The sequence below is a fragment of the Lactuca saligna genome, chromosome 5 (genome assembly GCF_052625555.1).
Source record: "Lactuca saligna cultivar CGN05327 chromosome 5, ASM5262555v1, whole genome shotgun sequence".
NCBI classification, from domain to species: domain Eukaryota; kingdom Viridiplantae; phylum Streptophyta; class Magnoliopsida; order Asterales; family Asteraceae; genus Lactuca; species Lactuca saligna.
The window spans coordinates 315073720-315092879 of NC_136421.1; the positions used below are offsets into that span (position 1 = coordinate 315073720).

Consider the following 19160-nt stretch of genomic DNA (forward strand, 5'->3'; position numbering starts at 1 on the left):
ATACAGTCTAGATCTGAAGAAAAAGTTCAGATTTGAAAAGAAAGAAGTTTAGATCTTTCATCCAACATAGATCTCAAAGTATAAAATACATATACAGTCTAGATATAAAGAAAAAGTTCATATCTGAAAAGAAAGAAGTTTAGATCTTTCATCAAACATAGATCTCAAAGTATAAAATACATATACATTCTAGATCTAAAGAAAAAGTTCAGATCTAAAAAGAAAGAGGTTTAGATCTTTCATCCAACATAGATCTCAACGCATAACATACATATACAACTTAGATCTGAAAGAAAGCAAAGTTTAAATCTTTCATCTAGTACAGATCTCAAGTAAAAGAATAATATGCACACATATCATGTAAATTATATAAAATACTTCATATCTATGTGTAAGATGAAAGTAACTATGCACTCACTTGATAAGGCGGTGATTCCAACTTGGATAATGCTTCGTTTTGACGAAACCAAGAGATTTGTTAGAAAACTGGGCTCTGTGTGGGCAGGGTTTCAAACCGAAAAACTCTTTTTCTTGGAGACTTTGGGCGTTTCAGAGCTTTCTTCAAGTGCTAGGGAAGTTTCCTAGGCTTTTGGGGGTGTTTTGGGAGGTTTAGAGAGTGAGTAGAGAGAAAAAGAAGTGGATTTTGGTATGAAAAATGAAGGAACTCTCAAGTGGTATTTATAGGCTAAAAAAGGGGTGAAATTTTTGAGTTTCTGGCCCCCAACTCGTCGAGTTGGTGCCACGTTTCGTCATCTGGTGCAGAGAAAGCAATGGCTTAGATTGCGCTATGTCATCCATTTCGCTGCAGCACCCTTCCGACTTCTAAACCCCATAACTTTCTCATACGAGCTCTGTTTTTGATGTTGTTTATATCTATGCGTATGTGGGAACATGCTATACAACTTTTGTTTAGACTCCATTGGCTAATTCTCGACCAATTTTAAATTTAACAGCATGAGAAGATTACACTGCTAAACGACTGTGTAGAATTCATAAATTCTACATAAGGACTCCGTTTTCGAATGTCTTTTTATCATTGAACTCCTATTAATGAGATATTCAATTCTCATGTAGGTTGTGTCATCTAAAAATTGCTCAATCTAAAATTCGAACTCCGAGTTGCACACTGCTATGCAAAATCTTAGAAAATTCATAACTTCCTCATACGAAGTCAGATTTGGACGTTCTTTTTATGCACGATCTTGGTTTAACGTATAATACAACTTTAGTTTAGATCTCTAAGGCTAAAAAATACTTTATCATAAACTCACTTTTTACGTCACACAACGTCGTGCCGGTTTTGTCGTGAAACTTCGACATGTCATAACTTCTTCGTTATAACTCGAATTTCGGCGTTCTTTATATGTACAGAACCCTTGATACATATACTATATATTGGTTAATATTATTTACTATAAATAGAATTCTATCAAAAGTTCATTTTTAATGCTCACTGTCTTTAAATTGACTCTCCCGAATCTACGGACGTTACAAACAAGCCTCCACCCAAATGCCAACAACATAAGTACCAGGTTCCACAACAGAAACTGTAGCGACATCAATAGCTGCCTTATGGCGACCGATACCCGTCACAATAGAGCATCTGGTTACAACCATGACTGTATCGCGTTAGATAACGATGATCCAGTAGTCACAACTATCGACTCAACAGTCGCAAACACTAGTTTCTCAGCCGCAACAGGCGGGGACGGACACTTGGTCCCCATGGAGCATACTTTCTTTTGCACAACATCCAATGTCGAGCTACCAGTTCCCTCTCATAGGGGATATATTGTAGATTCCACTTTTTGCTCAACATCCTCCAATGTTCAACCCCTACTACCCTACTTCCAACAATTGCAAGGATCCATTTCCCAAGCACCACCGTCACAAGAGTCCAACCCTCATCCGTCATCGACACAATAACTCAATACCCATTCATAACAATCACAAGGATCGAACCTGTACATGCTTCAACAGTCGGGATTGAGCTCATAACTGTAGAAAAGCATGCAGACTAGATCACAACAACAACCGTACATCTCGCAAGCAACAATGTACAATCAAGCGCACAACAACCCATATTACGCCCAAAAGTTGTCGATGTACGATGGTTTTCCATATTCTTATGTGGAAAATCCGATAAGGAGCACTAGCTATGCTTTTTTCCAGGAGCTCTTGCAGTATGAGATGCCACACTCGGCGATGATACCAAACATTCACCTGAATGTATTTCTCTGTTATGATATCAGGAAATGCAGGAAAATGGATTAAGGCGTTGCGACTTGGAAACATCTCGAGTTTCGAGAAGTTATGGTACCTCTTCTTCAACAATTTCATGCAACTAAGGAAGGGAAAGGGAGATGCTATAACACCCGTGTTCCAAGAATGTTGGACAATACTTCATGGTCTTATATCCAACTACCACGGGCTCACCGCGGGGTCTTCCATGAAATAACATACAATCACTAGCATACCACTTAGCATAAATCTAACTATCATACTACATATCTCTACAACAACTATTGTACCACATAACATAAAATGGGTTGGCCTTGGTGCCTTAGAGCCATTGGTATGGTGAGAAGACTCACCTCTGTCAGAAGAATCCGAAAGCTGCTCTCCTAACTGTCCGTAAACTCCCGTGTTGAACAAGGATAACATTACCCATGGTTAGGGCTAAACATAATCCAACTGAAAAAGCCTAAACTCCAAGTCCATTCACAATGACCCAAAAGGTCCTCCTTTGTTAATGGACCCAAATTCCATGTCCAAAAATCATTAATGGGCCTTATTGCCCAATAAAGCCCAATCATAACATCCATGGCCCAAAATAGATAAATTGGTCCACTAACCCCAAAACATAACCATGCCCAATGACTATTTGAGGCCCAACAACTCAAAGGCCCAAAACGAATCCAAGTACATCTGTTGTGTATATGCCTTGCATACCACCCTGGTACGTGCAACGTACTGAGTCCCTGGGCCGTACGCGCTGCGTACGCTAGGTTACGCCCAACGTACTAACAAATTAAGCACTTTCTCCACTAAATGCTTAATACTCAATTTTCTCACGTCTAATACTTAGATCTAAGCTTGTTAAGGCGATCTAGGGCATAAAGTTGGCAACTTTATGTCTTTGCATGTCTCATATGTTCCCAACAATCCTATTAAGACCTTTTCAAGGGTCTTAATCCATGCATGAGGTCCAAAAACCCATCAAGACTTTATTTTTATGTTATGAATGGACCAAAGGACCTCAAATCTAACATTTCCAGCTCCTAGAGTTGCCCAACTCAAAAGAAGGGATCTAAAACCAACAAAAGGGACAAAACTAGAAACCCCTAGCTAGATCTAACGAATAAGATGGAAAGATCAAAGCTTTATATCAACAGAAGCTCTTCAAGGTGAACTAGATGCAGATTGTTGAAGCCCAATGCCACTCCAAGCTTGCTTGACAACTTCTTCTTCTTGAATAGACACTAAAATGGCCACAAATGCACTCTCTAAGCTCAATAATGATCTTACAAGCTCTCTCTCTCTCTCTCTCTCTCTCTCTCTCTTTCTCTCTCTCTCTAGAGTAGAAGGACGAACTAAGGCTATTGAGGTTGTCTAGGGTTAGGTCCAAGAAGCTTAAGGACGTTTAAATAGGCCTCAAGTTCGGAAATTAGGGTTTGGACATCCGTCACGTACGACCAACATACTCCTAGTATGCCCAACGTACGTGTTGTCCCTCCGCGATCATCTTTGCAAAGTACGCTAAGCGTACTCATGAGTACGCCCAACGTACTTAAGGGACTCATTATGCTATGTTTAAAATTCTTCAAGGGTTTCAAAGCAATACCTGATTTGGAGTGTTACAAGCCCATTACTGAGTAATATGTTATAATTATATCAAATACATGCATAAAAATATTAATCATAAACATTTGTAATAGTTTTTTCTAAATATATATTCAAGTTTAAGACATTCTTAAAAAATGTTAACATCACATATAAATACATAAACTATATTATGGGAATGAAATCATTTGAACATAAATTGAAAATCCTAGTAACAAAAATGGTACTACACACTTAAATATCCAAATACGATGGTTGACATTATTATTAATGGTTGGTGTAACAGCCGTATTTTTATCAGGTATCTTGTTTATTATATTTTGTTGATTTGAGAGGGGACTCGGCGAGTTGGAGCTCAGACTCGCCGAGTAGGGACGCGGATCTGGACGCGGGATCGCGCCTGGACTCGACGAGTCCAGGATATGGACTCGGCGAGTCAGCGCTGTGTAATGAAACCCTAATTTCTCGGGTTTGAGACTTATTTAAAGGGCCTAATGGCCGTCATTTGTGCTCACCAGCCCCTTGAGTGAAACCCTAATCGAGTGTGAGCATTTGGAGCTAAGTAGGAGGCCATTATTGACCTTGGAGGTGTCATTGTTGCAAGGAAGAAGAAGAGCTAGCCAAGGGAAAGCAAGAGGAGCCACTTCTGTGGGTTTGGAGTCCCGAGCATCACGTTTGTGGTAATAAATCCGAGTTACCTTCTTGTTTGTTGTTGTTTATCTAGATTTAGGGTTTGTTGAACCCTTTTATGGCAAGATTTAGTGTCCTCTTGGTCCCTTATGAGGTTGGAACCATAGATCTGGACCCTTAGAGGTCCAGAGTGTCCCTTTACCCAAGCTTTTTGAGAATCAATAAAGGCTTTGGATTGGAATCCTCATGCCTTAGGTCAAAAACTCCATTTATGAGCTATAGGGTGTGTTATGAGCACCAAGATAGGAGCTTTATGTGATGAATCAGTCGAGGGAGGCCAGATCTATAGTTTTTGGAAGCAGATCTGACCTTAGAAGCGAGTTGGAGTGGTTGCATGGCATGGACTCGCCGAGTCTGTTCATCCGACTCGGCGAGTAGCTTGATGATTGCCTTGGGACTGCTCAGTGAGTGGTCCAATCGAGTCATGGGTAGACTCAGTGAGTCAGGGTGAGTTGGAGAGGGATGACGAGTGGACTGAGTCAAACTTGGACTCACCGAGTTGACCTTGAGACTCGGCGAGTTGAGTCGGGGTGGCCCCGCGATTCATTCAGGTGAAACTCGTCGAGTAAAGGGGGGGGGGGGGGGAATACTCGACGTGTAGTAAGGGGATTTCAGAGGGTTGGTGAAAACGTCTAGACTCGCCGAGTCGGGATGGTACTCGCCGAGTCCGGTCAGAGTTGACCGTTGACCGTTGAGCAGAGTTGACCTGTGATTGACTTCTTATGGATAGTCAACCTTAGAGATATAAAGTGTTAATTAGAAACATATAATGTTATAGGAGGATTAGAGCTCGGAGGATCGAGTACAAGGGATTTCCAGGATTCGTGAGATACCGAGATACGCGAGGTGAGTCTACTCACTATACTATATTACCTTGAGTAGGTAACCAGAGTTATGTGATAGAGTATTTGTATGCTATGTATGTTATGTGTTGTATTGCATTATTTCTATGTGATTTATGTAGTGCATGTTTATCAGAGCTAGAACCTGCGGGTTCACAGAGTTGGGTGCACGGACCCACAGAGTTATAGCCTCGAGTGGCTAATATGTGTTATATGTGGTATTTTGGGGAACTCACTAAGCCTTGTGCTTACAGTGTTTGATGTTATTGTTTCAGGTACTAGTGACGACCGCGGGAAGGCGCCGGCTTGATCCGTACACACACTCGGAGTTTTTACATTGTGATCTTGGGATTTTGTATTAACCGTTAGTGGATAATTAATATGGATGTTTGATGAATATTAATCGAATCATGTTTTATAAGAAAATTGAAAAAATTTGTTTTGAAATTTACTGTGTTACAGTTGGAATGTGGTGAATGAGCAAAAATGAGAAAACTGTGTAGTTTTTGTAGAAAAAGAAAATTGAATTGTTGTCCTACTACCTCATTTTATGTATACATGGTGTTTAGTTCAATACATGATGTACATCGTATATCGCGGTTATTGATTCTTATGTATAATCATAATAATTACCAAAATAAAATTTAGGATTTCATTTTAATTTAAAAAAGCTTGAAGGTGTATTGTACTCAATTGGTTATTGAATTTATGATCTTAAAATTAAATAAAATCTCTTTTGTGCTCTTAGGAAATTTGACTTATCATGTCTATGTATTCAACTCCTGGCTTTTGGTAATTGTTTTATGTAACTGAAATCGAAAAACTAATTAAACCAATAATATATAAAAAACGGTTTTAGAGCTAGAAACTATAAATTTTTCCAAATGTAGATAAAACATTTTGTTATTATTTATATTACACTCGTGAAAAAAAATTATACTATATAATTTCATTGTATGTGTAATGGTTTATAAAAAAACGTTTCATGCATAAATCAATACTAAGCGAAATGATGCAAAAGTTAAATCGTTGTTTATTATTTAAACTAAAAGAATATAAATATGTCTTTTATGCATTGATGAAATCAAGCGATATGAACTTGTGTAATGAAGAAATAGCTTTTATAACTACTTTTTTTTTTATTTATAAATATATGTGGACAAAGAATTGTTCAATCATAAATAAATGTAGGCATAATAATTGCACTGTTTAAATCGATGTCTATGTTTAAACTAAAATGATATAATCATGTTTTTTATTTTAGTCTTGAAATAGAAAACATTTTAGGTTTAAACTGGAAAAAAATACAAAATATAGGATCTTTTATGAAATAAAAATAATTAATTTTCCTTTTGGTAACCTGTTAAGATCTAAAATAACAAGTAACAGGTAAAAAATTAGATCTTATTCGAAGAAAAAAAAGTTTTAGGTCTAAAAAGAAAAAAAGTCAAAATATAGGGGTCTTTTATGGAAATAACCCTTTTATTTTCACTTTTGCATCAATTTCAAATTGGTCTCTAAGAGTTTCATGCCTACCACCGTCGTCTTTTCCCGGCGAAAGTGTAAAAACGGGGCACCGGACGTTCATCCACCGGATTGTTATCCTCCGTCACCGTCATCACACGTCAGGTGCCTGCTTTTTGTATTCGTTTGTATTAATCGCGCATTTGTTAGATCATTTTTGTTTACGAGACGCATTCTATGATTGGATCATGCACATTAATGTATGTCCTCGGTAGAATCTGGATCTTCTTATTGTTTTTCTTCTTATTTTATTCACGGATTTCGTAACATTTTCGTTTATTAATGCGTAACACATATATCCGTGGTTTGCGATGAATTCGAGTCCATAACCATGGCAATTTTCTTCCGCGATAAGGACTATGATGTTTCTCATATTCGTATAAATTCCTTTCGATTTATGGATTAATTTGACGGAAATGATTGATTAATCATCTATTCACATGATTATGGTTCTGTAACTGAACTCAAAAGAATTGATCATTGTGCCCAATAAGCGATTGCTCTTGTGTTTATTATTATCTTTGTTACTCGAACTGCATAGTGGTAATTCGTTCGGAAATTAATTTGGTGCCATTCAAATCTTCTGACATTACAGTTTATATTAATCGCAATTCATCATTTCTTAATTGGAGCACAATCGCTGCCAAATTTGTGTTTATTCCTCTTTTCTAGAAAGTGAAATTCTCCTTAGGTTTGTAATTGCAGTTAAGTTTCAAGAAAATATGCCTACTTGCCTAAACCTGCATACTTGTGTTTCCTAATCCTTCAATTTTCTGAGAGACAGAATGCACAAATTAGATGTCTATTCTCACCTTTTCAGCAGTCCTTTAGATAATCAATCATGTCATTCTATTCATGGATCATGATATATAGTTGTCTTCCTTCCATGTTTGCAGGATAGTTGGATATGGAGTCAACTCATGGTCACATGCGTTCAATCAAGCTATGGCCTCCTAGCCAAATCACGAGGCAAGTTCTTGTGGATCGAATTGTAAAAAATCTGGCAACCCCATCCATTCTATCAAGAAAATACGGTCTCCTAAGTAAAGAAGATGCAGAAGAAGACGCCAAATTAATCGAGTCTGCAGCTTTTGTTGCTGCAAGCCAACACTTTGACAAAGACCCCGATAGCGATGGAGGATCCGCTGTGCAACTCTACGCTAAAGAATCCAGTAAACTTATGGTACAAGTTATCAAAAGAGGGTCCAGAGGAAAAGATGACCGGGAAACCATCATCCCGGAGTTGGTCACACTTCCATCAGACCACGAAACTGTTTTTGACATCTCCGGTGGCCGGAGAGCCTTCATTGAAGCAGAAGAAGCTAAAGAACTACTGAAACCATTGAAAGAGTCTGGAAACAAATACACAAAGATATGTTTTAGCAACCGAAGCTTCGGTTTACCCGCTGGACATGTTGCTGCATCGATTCTGTCAGCCATGAAAGATCAGTTGACCGATGTTGACTTCTCCGATATCGTTTCGAGGAGGCCGGAGCCTGAAGCTGTTGAAGTTATGAGAATGTTATCTTCAGCCCTCGATGGGTCGAACCTAAACTATCTGAATCTTTCAAATAATTCACTGGGCGAAAGAGGGATTCGAGCATTCGGGGATTTATTAAAATCTCAAAAGAATCTCGTCGAATTATATCTGATGAACGCTGGAATCTCTGAACACGCTGCGAAAGCATTACGCGAGTTGATTCCTTCTACAAATAAAATTAAAATCCTTCATTTTCACAACAACGTAACTAAAGACGAAGGTGCAGTTGCAATCTCTCAAATCGTGAAAGAATCCCCAAATCTTGAAGATTTCAGATGCTCCTCCACTCGGGTCGGGTCTGCAGGTGGGATTGCGTTATCCGAATCACTACAAAATTCTACCCTTATGAAGAAACTCGATTTACGTGACAACATGTTCGGACCTCAATCCGGCGTCGCACTTGGTCGGGCTCTTTCCGTTCCGGTGAAACTCACCGAGGTTTACCTCAGTAACTTGCGTTTGGAAGACGAAGGAGTCACCGCCATTGTAAACGGTCTGAAAGGTTCCGCTTCCGCCCTCGAAATCCTCGACCTCGCCGGAAACAGCATCACTTCTGAAGCGGCTGCTGCTGTGGCCGCGTGTATAACTTCAAAGAAACATTCTTTAACGAAACTAAACTTATCGGAAAACGAATTGAAGGATGCAGGTGCTATGGTGATCGGGGAGGCGCTTGAGGGTGATTTTGGGCGGTTGAATATAGTCGATTTGAGTAGCAATGGGATCAGAGCAGGTGGCGCCACCGCATTGGCTAAAGCGGTTGTGGGGAAACCGGAGTTTAGGATGCTGAATATCAATGGTAACTTTTTGTCTAATAAAGGGGTTGAAGATGTTAGAGAGATCTTCAAGAACTCGCCACGTATGCTTGGATCTCTTGATGACAATGACCCTAATGGAAAAGATGATGATGATGGTGATAACAATCACGATGCTTGATCGAAGCTTCAACAGGTTTGTGTTTCTAGTTTCAAACATGAAAACATGGTTTAACACATGGTCAACGGTTCAAAACGGGTTTGGGTCGAACAAACGAATTTTTAAATCATGTCAAAATGAAATGGGTAGGGTCGTGTTGGTTGACCTAACAGCATTTTTTTATGTCATTAATAAATATTATTATTATTAAAAATAATATTTTTAATAAAAGAGCTCATAAGGTTGTAATCATGTACATTTTGTATCGCTTTTATTTTTTTTTTTTTTTTTTTTTTTTTTTTTTTTTTAGCTTTGATTAGTTTTAGTCATAACACAAAAACATTACTTCAAAATGGATGTATGGGATAATCTTCGTTCTTCTATTAAATAAAAAATATCTTCAGGATTTTTGTAACTTTTTTGTATTAGTAACTATTTATTTTTCTGTTTATCCTTAAATGTCTTCTAATTATGTAAGCTGAAAAACCGCCTCTACACCATTAGTCACACTCCCCAGTTCCCACTCTCGGCTGGAGCCTTTATTTTTTTCCACCTTTTTTTTTTTTGGACCATATACTTTTTCTATATAAAAAACTAAAAAAAAAACAATTTTCATGAAATTTAATTATCTAAAAAATAAATATAATCATGAAAAATTGAAAAATAAATCATAGATATTTATAATTATAAAAACCCCAAAACCAAATTCTGAAATATCAAGAAAATTTAAATGACTATTCTCATCAGAGTTTACAAAAAGAACTTTAGAATTAAATTTTGAATGGGCTCAAATTGTAACATAAAATTTTCATTAGCTTTTTGTAAATTATAACAGAAAACTTATGTGTTTCCAAATTCAAATAGACTGTTGAAAAGTTGTGATTTAGTATCTTTTTGTTATTTTGAACAATACTTATTTTTATAACTTCAAATGCATACTAATATTATTTCAGTTAAATTCTATTTATGGAAATAGTCTCATTATCCTTAGGTAGATATATGACTGGTATAACTTTTAGATAATCACAAACCAAAAAAACCGGTTTTTCAATAAACCATACATTGATGTTTGATTGGCCAGACACCAAGTTTCAAACGACCCACCAAAAGATTAGAAACCAATCCATGCCATGTCATTAGATGACATGATCATATCTCCGTTTCTTGGCTGACTCCTCTTTAGCCATCGCACCACCACCACCACCCGCCTCAGCATCACCACCACTAGAAGAAAAGTATGATGCATGCCTAACCAATGCTTCCATCGCCTTTTCAAGATTCGATACAATAACCGCTTGTGTAGACTTGTTGATGTTCTCATACTATCACAACCACAAACAATATTAAAAAAAAAATCAGTTTTTACACATAACATATATAAAAAGATTGTTCGGGATAAGTGTAACGATACCACTTCAAGTTTCGCTAGAACGATTTCCAGCTTTCTTGCATGGTCATGATTCTCCAAAGTTAGAGCTTCAATCTGAAATTAAAATTAAACTTAAAAACACAAACACAAATACATTGAACATGAGGCTCATAATCATAACAAAAGGGGAAAAAGAAAAGAGTAACCTTCTTTTGGGAGTCGAGGTATAAACTCTTGTAGATTAAGCCAACCGAGGTGCTTTCACTTGAAACAACCCCTGTCCTCCCTGTTTTTTTTAAACAATTTCTATTTCAGGAAATCGTACTCTTCTAAAAATACAAGAAGTTTTTACAAGACCTATGACCTTATACAGTTAGAAAGCTTGCCTTGGATTTATATTCTTCAATTGTTTTTACAAGATGATGAACCTGTTCATCTCTTATCTTCTGATCACCTGAGTCGTCATTACATGGCTCTTCGTTTTCCACATGGTTTTCAATTTCATTTTGAACATGAAGATCCTCTTCTTTTTCGCTCTCTAAAAGATCTATTTGTTCAACCACTTGATTCTGAATCTGAACACGCTTTACTACACTTTGAAGCCTTCCAGATCGTCTAACACCGCTTTTGTGGTTTGATACCTTCTTCGATATAATAGGATGGTCTGAACCATTTATCGGTATCTCCGGTGTAGGATCCAGATTCTACAAAAATTGGCAAAATACTTTTCATGTATTTCTTAACTATTACTTTCATTTTGTCCTATTACAACACACTGCATTTTGAAAAATCTACCAATTATGGCAATGTTCATTGTTATAAAATAGGTGGTTTTTCATAACGTACAATGTCCTAACAAGAAAATTTTGAAAAAGAAATAGGTACAATTATATATTATTAATACTTGCGAATTAAGTACAATTAATGTGTTAATGTTTATCAAGACTTGTTCTTTCATCTTCTCAGCCTTATAAATTAACATTTAGTAATAACAAATAAATTGTAGCATTCAATTTTTATTTATTTTTTCATTTACTTGCTCTTGAAACTCATACTACCAAATTTTGCTTTTTAGATAGACAATAGACAGACATAATTATAACAAACAAAGGGTTTTCTTAACTTCAAACAAAAGAGTTCATACTTTTCATAGACAGAGACAAATCATAAAACAGTAAAAATCAAGTACAATTTAGAGAGAGGGAGAGACATGCAGGCATATATGTGTAAAAAAAACATGCCATTTTTGGAGGAAAATAGCATTTTCCATACGTTTTCTGAAAACCCTAAATGAAACTCATCCCTAAAGACCTTTTTTCCCGATCAAAAGCACTGTTCAACTGAGACAAAAGTGAAATGGCCTACAATGTGGTCTTTAGTGTTTTCAAAAACATATCTCGGATGTTCGATAATCTGAATTTTCAGATCATAATAACTAAGAAGAATCCAAGAGGAACAAAATTTAAAGAAATAAGTTTCATGTACCATTTCAGTAGCAACATTGAGTTTCTGCAGTTTAGATTTCTTCCCCATTGAAACGATCAGTTTTGTGAAAGTAAAAGATAAAGATCAAGAAGCAGAGTTTAACGAAAACCAAAGATATTGCCTAACGCTTCAAACTTCAAAGCGGTGTCAGTGTGTGTATACGATATTTTTAGTTCTTCAAGTTTCGGTTATGATTTGTTGGGCTCAACATTTGGCCCAAAACACTTCACCACATCCCCCCCCCCCCCCCCCCCCCCCCCCAAAAAAAAAAAAAAAAAAAAACACTTCGACATGCAAGACTACATATCAACCCGAACGTTTATCACATTTGAGTTCTTCTTGAAGATAATTTTACAACAATATATCATATGTCTAAAACAAAGTTAATGTGAATGATGTGTCAAATCTAAAAAAAAATATGTTTGAGACAAAATATGAATATTTAGAATCAGAAATAAATTGTCCTAAATCAACGGTGCATATGTTAAACCTTAATTGGATTTATAATGCATGTGATATATTACTATCTAGTTGAATGGTGAGATACCGCACATTCACACGTGTGGCCATAATCCGTAGACACGAAATCTCATTAGTGGCATGTGAATATGAACTTTGCACGTACACACAAGAGTATAAAAGAAATTTTCATTTAGCAACCTGGCTGAGTATTGTTTCTAACTCGTCGACTTGGCTCTTCGAGCTTACATATATCTAGTGTTAAATTTCATCTGGATTGATCTATAGTGTTAGGTTAGACTAAGTTGATCTAAGTATAAGTTTGCGTATCACTAGGCTAACAATTGATCTATATAGTACCAAAATCTGGTTGCCACATACACGGGGGCGACAACAACAGCAACAACACCAACAATCTAAGAGAAACATAGATATTTTGGTCTGTTTGCTCAGAATTTATGAACTTAATTATTAAAACATCATAAAAGTTAGGTAAAATCAAAATATAGTTGTTTTATTAGTTGATCATGAACAAATAAATTAGGCCCATTGGAACGATACCTAGACTCAAACCTTAGCGAGATTTCTTCTATGAGGAAAAGAAACAAAACAAAAGTGTATTTTCAAGTGTTTTTACTTTTTAGCAAGTTAAAAGTGAGAGAATTTTCTTGTTTTTTTCTTCAAATGTTTTTTAATAATGTTATAAATGTATAAAAAATGTTTAATTCTTATATACTTTGAACTACTGAGATGATTTATAATGGATTGTTTGATAATCAAATTTCTTCAAGATTTTAAAGCTATGTTCGTTTAAGGCTTAAGGATTTTACGAAGCACTTCTAGTTTTGATACTTTTAAATTTTTAAATAAAAATATTCTGTAACATTCTGTTTCAAGAATTTTTTTTTATTTCAGAATTATGGACAATAAATGGATCAAGTAAAGACCTTGGACTTCAAGGGAATATGGTTTAGACCCTATTGGATGTTCATAATATTGGTTATGTGATTCAAGCTCTTGATTTGTGTTTTGAAGTCAAAGGGTAAAGTGGGATAAATGATGTTTCAGACTGCTTTCATGAATTATGGATTTTAGTTTGGTATGTTTTAAGTCAAAAGTAATTAGATAGGATTATGGAGCTCTTCAATACTTTTCCATGCATATAAAGAACGCTGAAAACAGAGTTGAAACGAAGAAGTTATGGCTATTTGAAGTTGAAGTGGAAATTTGGGATTTTTAGGTTACGTAGGGTGTAACAGGTTTTAATGAATTACGTAGGGTGTAATTTATGATTATGCAGGGTGTAATCTGGGCATACCAAAACCCTATATCTTCGGTTTTGAGCCTTATTTAAAGGCTCTAACTTATGAGAAATCCTCTCATTACTAGCTTCCATCACCTAAGATCATTTCTTGAGAAACCCTAGCCTCTTATCACTTGTTTTTGAGCCTCGACATCATTTATGAGCTTATTTCTCCAATAAAAGGTTGAATCTTGAAGACCAAGGTGGTGACAAAATGTATGGAATAAGAGTTCAAGTATAGATCCAAAAAATTATATCATACATGGACCATTGTGAGTAAAAAACTTCTAACTTGCTCATTAATTGGTTTCATAGATCTAGTCATTTGTCACATTTGCCACTTTTTGGTCATTTTAGTGCATCGAGTTTAGATCTTGAAAGTTTGTGACCTTGTTATGGATAAAGTTGGAAACATTATCCATATAAACATCATAATGATTCAGATCTGAAGGGTGGAGACTTGGACTTAATGGATTAAGATGAGAAAGATGCATTTTTGGTCCCTTTGATACTTAAAGACTATATCTTGGTTGTTTGGACCATCCTAATGGATAAAGTTGGAAACTTAATTTGTTATAGAGCTATTAGGAACCAGACTTGAGCTTTGAGAAAAAGTTCTTAATGAAATAAGTGCTTAATGTAAGTATTGGAACCTGAGGCAGTACGCCATGTGTAATTCAGGCTACGCCCCATGTAGCCTAATTGAGGTCTGCTTTATTGGATTGAAGCTATACACATAACGTAGAGCTAGAGTACGCAGTGCCTAGGTCACCAAAGAGTTGATCGTTGAATTTTTGCCTAGTTTCACTTTTGGTCAACTGTAAGGGGTTTAAGACTCGAGAGGGGCAAAATGGACTTTTTCCAAAATAACGGTTAGCCCTTTTATTTTTGGACCTTTTAATTTGGAAATTTTCCTTAATTGTTAATTGGGGTTGTTTTGGTATGTCTAGAGAGAAGAGATTTTGATAGCACCAAATCAAGTATGTATTTTTTTTACCCGACTATTGATTAAGGTAAGTCTCTTCATTATACTTGTGGGTCGAAGGCACCAATGCCAACCCACTGGATTATGTTGTAGGATGATGGTTGTTTTTGTGACACTTTCTGACATGCTTGTATGTGCTTTTTGTCTTTGTGAATCTTGCTAATATAATTGTATGCTTAGATGTAGTGGTGAAATAGACCCATACTGGTTAGAAGATACCAAGGGAGTCAGAAGGGACTTAGAGAATCGGAAGGGACTAAGGGAGTTAGAAGGGAATCATGGGTGAAATAGACTCGTTACAACTCTAGGATGATATATATATATATATATATATATATATATATATATATATATATATATATATATATATATATATATATATATATTGTGCCGGTTAAATTTGTGATTAGAGGAGAGACTCGACGAGTTGAGGGTCCAACTCGCCAAGTCAAGTCGGGTTTTTCTCGTGGGTTTAATGGGTGGACTCGACGAGTCCAATGAGGGACTCGTCGAGTAGGTGTTGGGCAGAGAAACCCTAAATTCCGGGGTTTGGGACCTATTTAAAGGTACTTATAGCCTCCTTGGCTCCTCCCCACCAGAGTCTTCGTTCCTGGAGAGAAACCCTAGAGTGATTGGTGATCTAGAGAAGAAAAATGGCTTATTGGAGGTTGATTCTTGAAAAGGAGGAGCAAGGGTGTTGCAAGGATCTCAAAGGAGAGTTAGAGGATCAATTTCATCTTCATTGCAAGCTCCAGATCTGGTATGAGATCTTCCCTTCTTTGTTTTGTATGGATTTCCTTGGTTGATTAAGTTAGGGATTGGATCACCATTTAGATAGGGTTATGGGTGCATCCAAACCTTTTTTCAAGTCATGTGTAGATTTGGACCTTGTGAGGTCCAGGGAACCAGAAAGTAGGCAGCCATGAAAGAGTTGTTTGGGAGCTTTGAAGCTATGGAGCTTCACTGGAGTCCAAATGGTGTATTGAGCAAAATACACCATGCATGAGCCTCAAGTTCAGACCTTTACGTGATTATTGGGTGGTGGGAGGTTAGATCTATGAGTTTGGGTTGCAGATCTAACCTCAGATGGTAAAATGAGCAATCCGCAGGAGCCAACTCGCCGAGTCCATGAGGCGACTCGACGAGTCATGTCGGATCTAACCGAGTAGCCGTAACCCAGTGTTGGCTCACCGAGTTAGGGGTCAACTTGGCGAGCTGAGTGAGACCCGAGTATAGTTCTGATAATATAAGGGGACTCGACGAGTCGCAAGGATGCACTCGACGAGTAGGGTCAAGTGTAGACTGCTGACTTGAGTTGACTTCTGTTGACTTTGGGGTTTTGGTCAATATAAGTAATGGGGACCTCGGATGGGTAAATGGTCTTTTACCCACTTCCTGATTAGAGAGGGAAGTTCGAGATTCAAGAGTAAGGATAACTGATTTCTGCTTGCAAGGTGAGTCTTCTCACTATACTTTACCTTGAGTGGTAACTAGAGTTATGTGACAAAGTATCTTGTATGCTATATATGTGATGTTTTGCACTGCATTATTTCTATGTGATTTATGTTGTGTGTATCCCAGAGTTACAGAGTTAGGACCGAAAGGTCCACAGAGTTAGGACCAGAGGGTCCACAGAATTAGGGCCCAAGTCCCCACAGAGTTATAGCCTCGAGTGGCTAATATGTGTTATATGTGGTATTTTGGGGAACTCACTAAGCTTCGTTCTTACTGTGTTATGTGTTACAGGTTTTCTCAAGATCACGGGACGGCACCGGCTCGATTGTACATACCAGAGGAAGAGTTATGTTTTTGAAGACCCTGGATTATTAATTATCTGAATACGGAGATGTGTATTGTAAACTAAACAAAAATGAGATTTTATGAATAGTGTTTTAAGAATTAAGTGATTTTAAATGAAAATTTTTGTTTTGAAAAATTTGCATCGTTACAAGTTGGTATCAGAGCTTTGGTTTGAGGGATTTGGATGCACCTTTGGGTAAATTTGGACTCAAACTGAGGAATTGAGAAAATTTTCAAAGAAATGATTTTTCTAAACCGAATAAGAGTTCAAAGAGAAAACGAGACGGAGCAGTGTGTACAGTCAGCTAGAGCCCGCACGGTGACTTCCCAAAATACCATTACTTTGTGTTATGAGACGCTTATGATATATGTTATGAGATATTATGCATGCTAGAGATAGGCTAGGTATTCCATATTTTAGGACTAGAGTGGCCTGATTTGTGATTCCTTAGCCTAGGAGTTGCGGTTATCAGTGATGTACTTTCGAGTATGTAAGAGTATCCAGTAGGAATTCCATGTTTAGAGGATTTTGAGTAGAGGAGTAATCTAGGAGAGATACCTGGATGAGCATGGGAGGAGCCTACCAAGAGGGTAGCCAGATGCCCACGTGGGGTGAAGTTTTTTGAGTTCGGTGATATCCTTCAAGTATGAGGAAAGCGAGTGGATAATAACCTAAGAAGGTTTTGACGTGCTGGAGGAGGTACTTCGATGCCCGAATGTTGCTTGCTTCGTGATTTGTGGAGCTCTCGATGATGGGAGACAGCTACTGAGTGAATATGACGATATTCAGGAGGTAGATGGTTGGCATCGTTAGGAGTTCTTCAGCAGCTGATGGTGGAGAAGTGTGAGAACCTGGGAAGAGCCTAGGGAGTGAAATTAGTTGGATGAGTACGCTGGCAGAGTAGAGCATTTCGCTGGGGAGCGAGCACGCGTGACGGGATTGGTGATTGAGAAAGCTGAGCAATTACTTAGAAACTGTGGGATGGTCAGTGTGGAAAGTATAGGTAGATGTGGCAGGTAGTATGGGCCCGTACTACCAAAACCAGAGGACCCATACTCAAAACAGGGAGTAGACCGGGGGATCTAAGTGGCAGATTGAGGAGTGATGTCATGGTTCGGGTACCATGCATCGTAGCGGATTGAGGAGTGATGTCATGGTTCGAGTACCACGCATCGTAGCAGATTGAAGAGTGATGTCATGGTTCGAGTACCATGCATCGTAGCAGATTGAGGAGTGATGCCATGGTTCGGGTACCATGCATCGTAATGGATTGAGGAGTGATGTCATGGTTCGAGTACCATGCATCGTAGCAGATTGAGGAGTGATGCCATGGTTCAGGTACCATGCGTCGTAGCAGATTGAGAAGTGATGTCATGGTTCGAGTACCATGCATCGTAGCAGATTGAGGAGTGATGCCATGGTTTGGGTACCATGCATCGTAGCAGATTGAGGAGTGATGTCATGGTTCGAGTACCATGCATCGTAGCAGGTTGAGGAGTGATGTCATGGTTCGAGTATCATGCAGTGTAGTAGATTGAGGAGTGATGTCATGGTTCGGGTACCATGAGTTGTAGCAGATTGAGATGTGATGTACTGGAATGAGTACCATGATTCGTAGCAAAGGATGTTGGGGTTTCTTCGGTTATCCAATCATGATTGAATTGGTAGAGATCAGATATGATAGAGTACGAGGCCAGAAGGCCATGATGAATGAGTTCAAAGAAGCATCCCTTGAGAGGGAGGTCAAGATAAATTCCAAGACATATTTGGTGAGATGTCAGATAGAGTCGCAAGACTCAAGGATGAGTAGAGATGGCTTTCATGGAGAATTACAGCCTGAGATGAGCAATCAACCGATAGAAGAGATGTCACCTTCTGTGACCTTAGTGGTGCTATTACCGTTTCTTGTGGGAAACATAAGAGGTGTGAGACTTCGGTTTTGGGGTGATGAGTAAACCCTGCGGGTTGACATGGATGGCGATCTTCCACTAGAACATCTGGCAGCATGTTTGCCGCGAAGTAATGATACATCATGAGCAGGTTGTTAGTTGGGATTGAGATGGTCAAGGACTAGGATGCACCCTATTTGAGTTATTGAGTATAGTAGGGCATATGTTAGCTGGGTAATCCACACTACAAGAAAAAGACCCTTTTACGACGTGCAAACCACGACACTCATTGATTTACGTTACGCAAAAGAGAGTGACATTAAAAAAGTGTCATATCTTCAAAAAAATTACCGATTGAGGTCACGCATTATCGCGTGCCCTTAAATTAGTGTCTCATGTAAAAAAATTTAAAAACACGGAGGGCAGTTTATCTGAAATGTGCGTCCTCTGTGAATGTCACTTTATGTTTTTTACTCAAAACGTGCATTCTTGAGGAAATCCTCTTAAAATTCTAAAAA

The 19160-nt window shown here is 37.8% G+C and overlaps 1 pseudogene across 1 annotated transcript; it reads left to right on the forward strand.

Moving 5' to 3' along the window:
- Nucleotides 1-6891: 6891 nt before the first annotated feature.
- Nucleotides 6892-9750, forward strand: LOC145048658 (RAN GTPase-activating protein 2 pseudogene; annotated as a pseudogene). The gene is made up of 2 exons (XR_013682998.1): nucleotides 6892-7004; nucleotides 7796-9750. The product of XR_013682998.1 is annotated as an RAN GTPase-activating protein 2 pseudogene (transcript).
- The last annotated feature ends 9410 nt before the right edge of the window (nucleotides 9751-19160 follow it).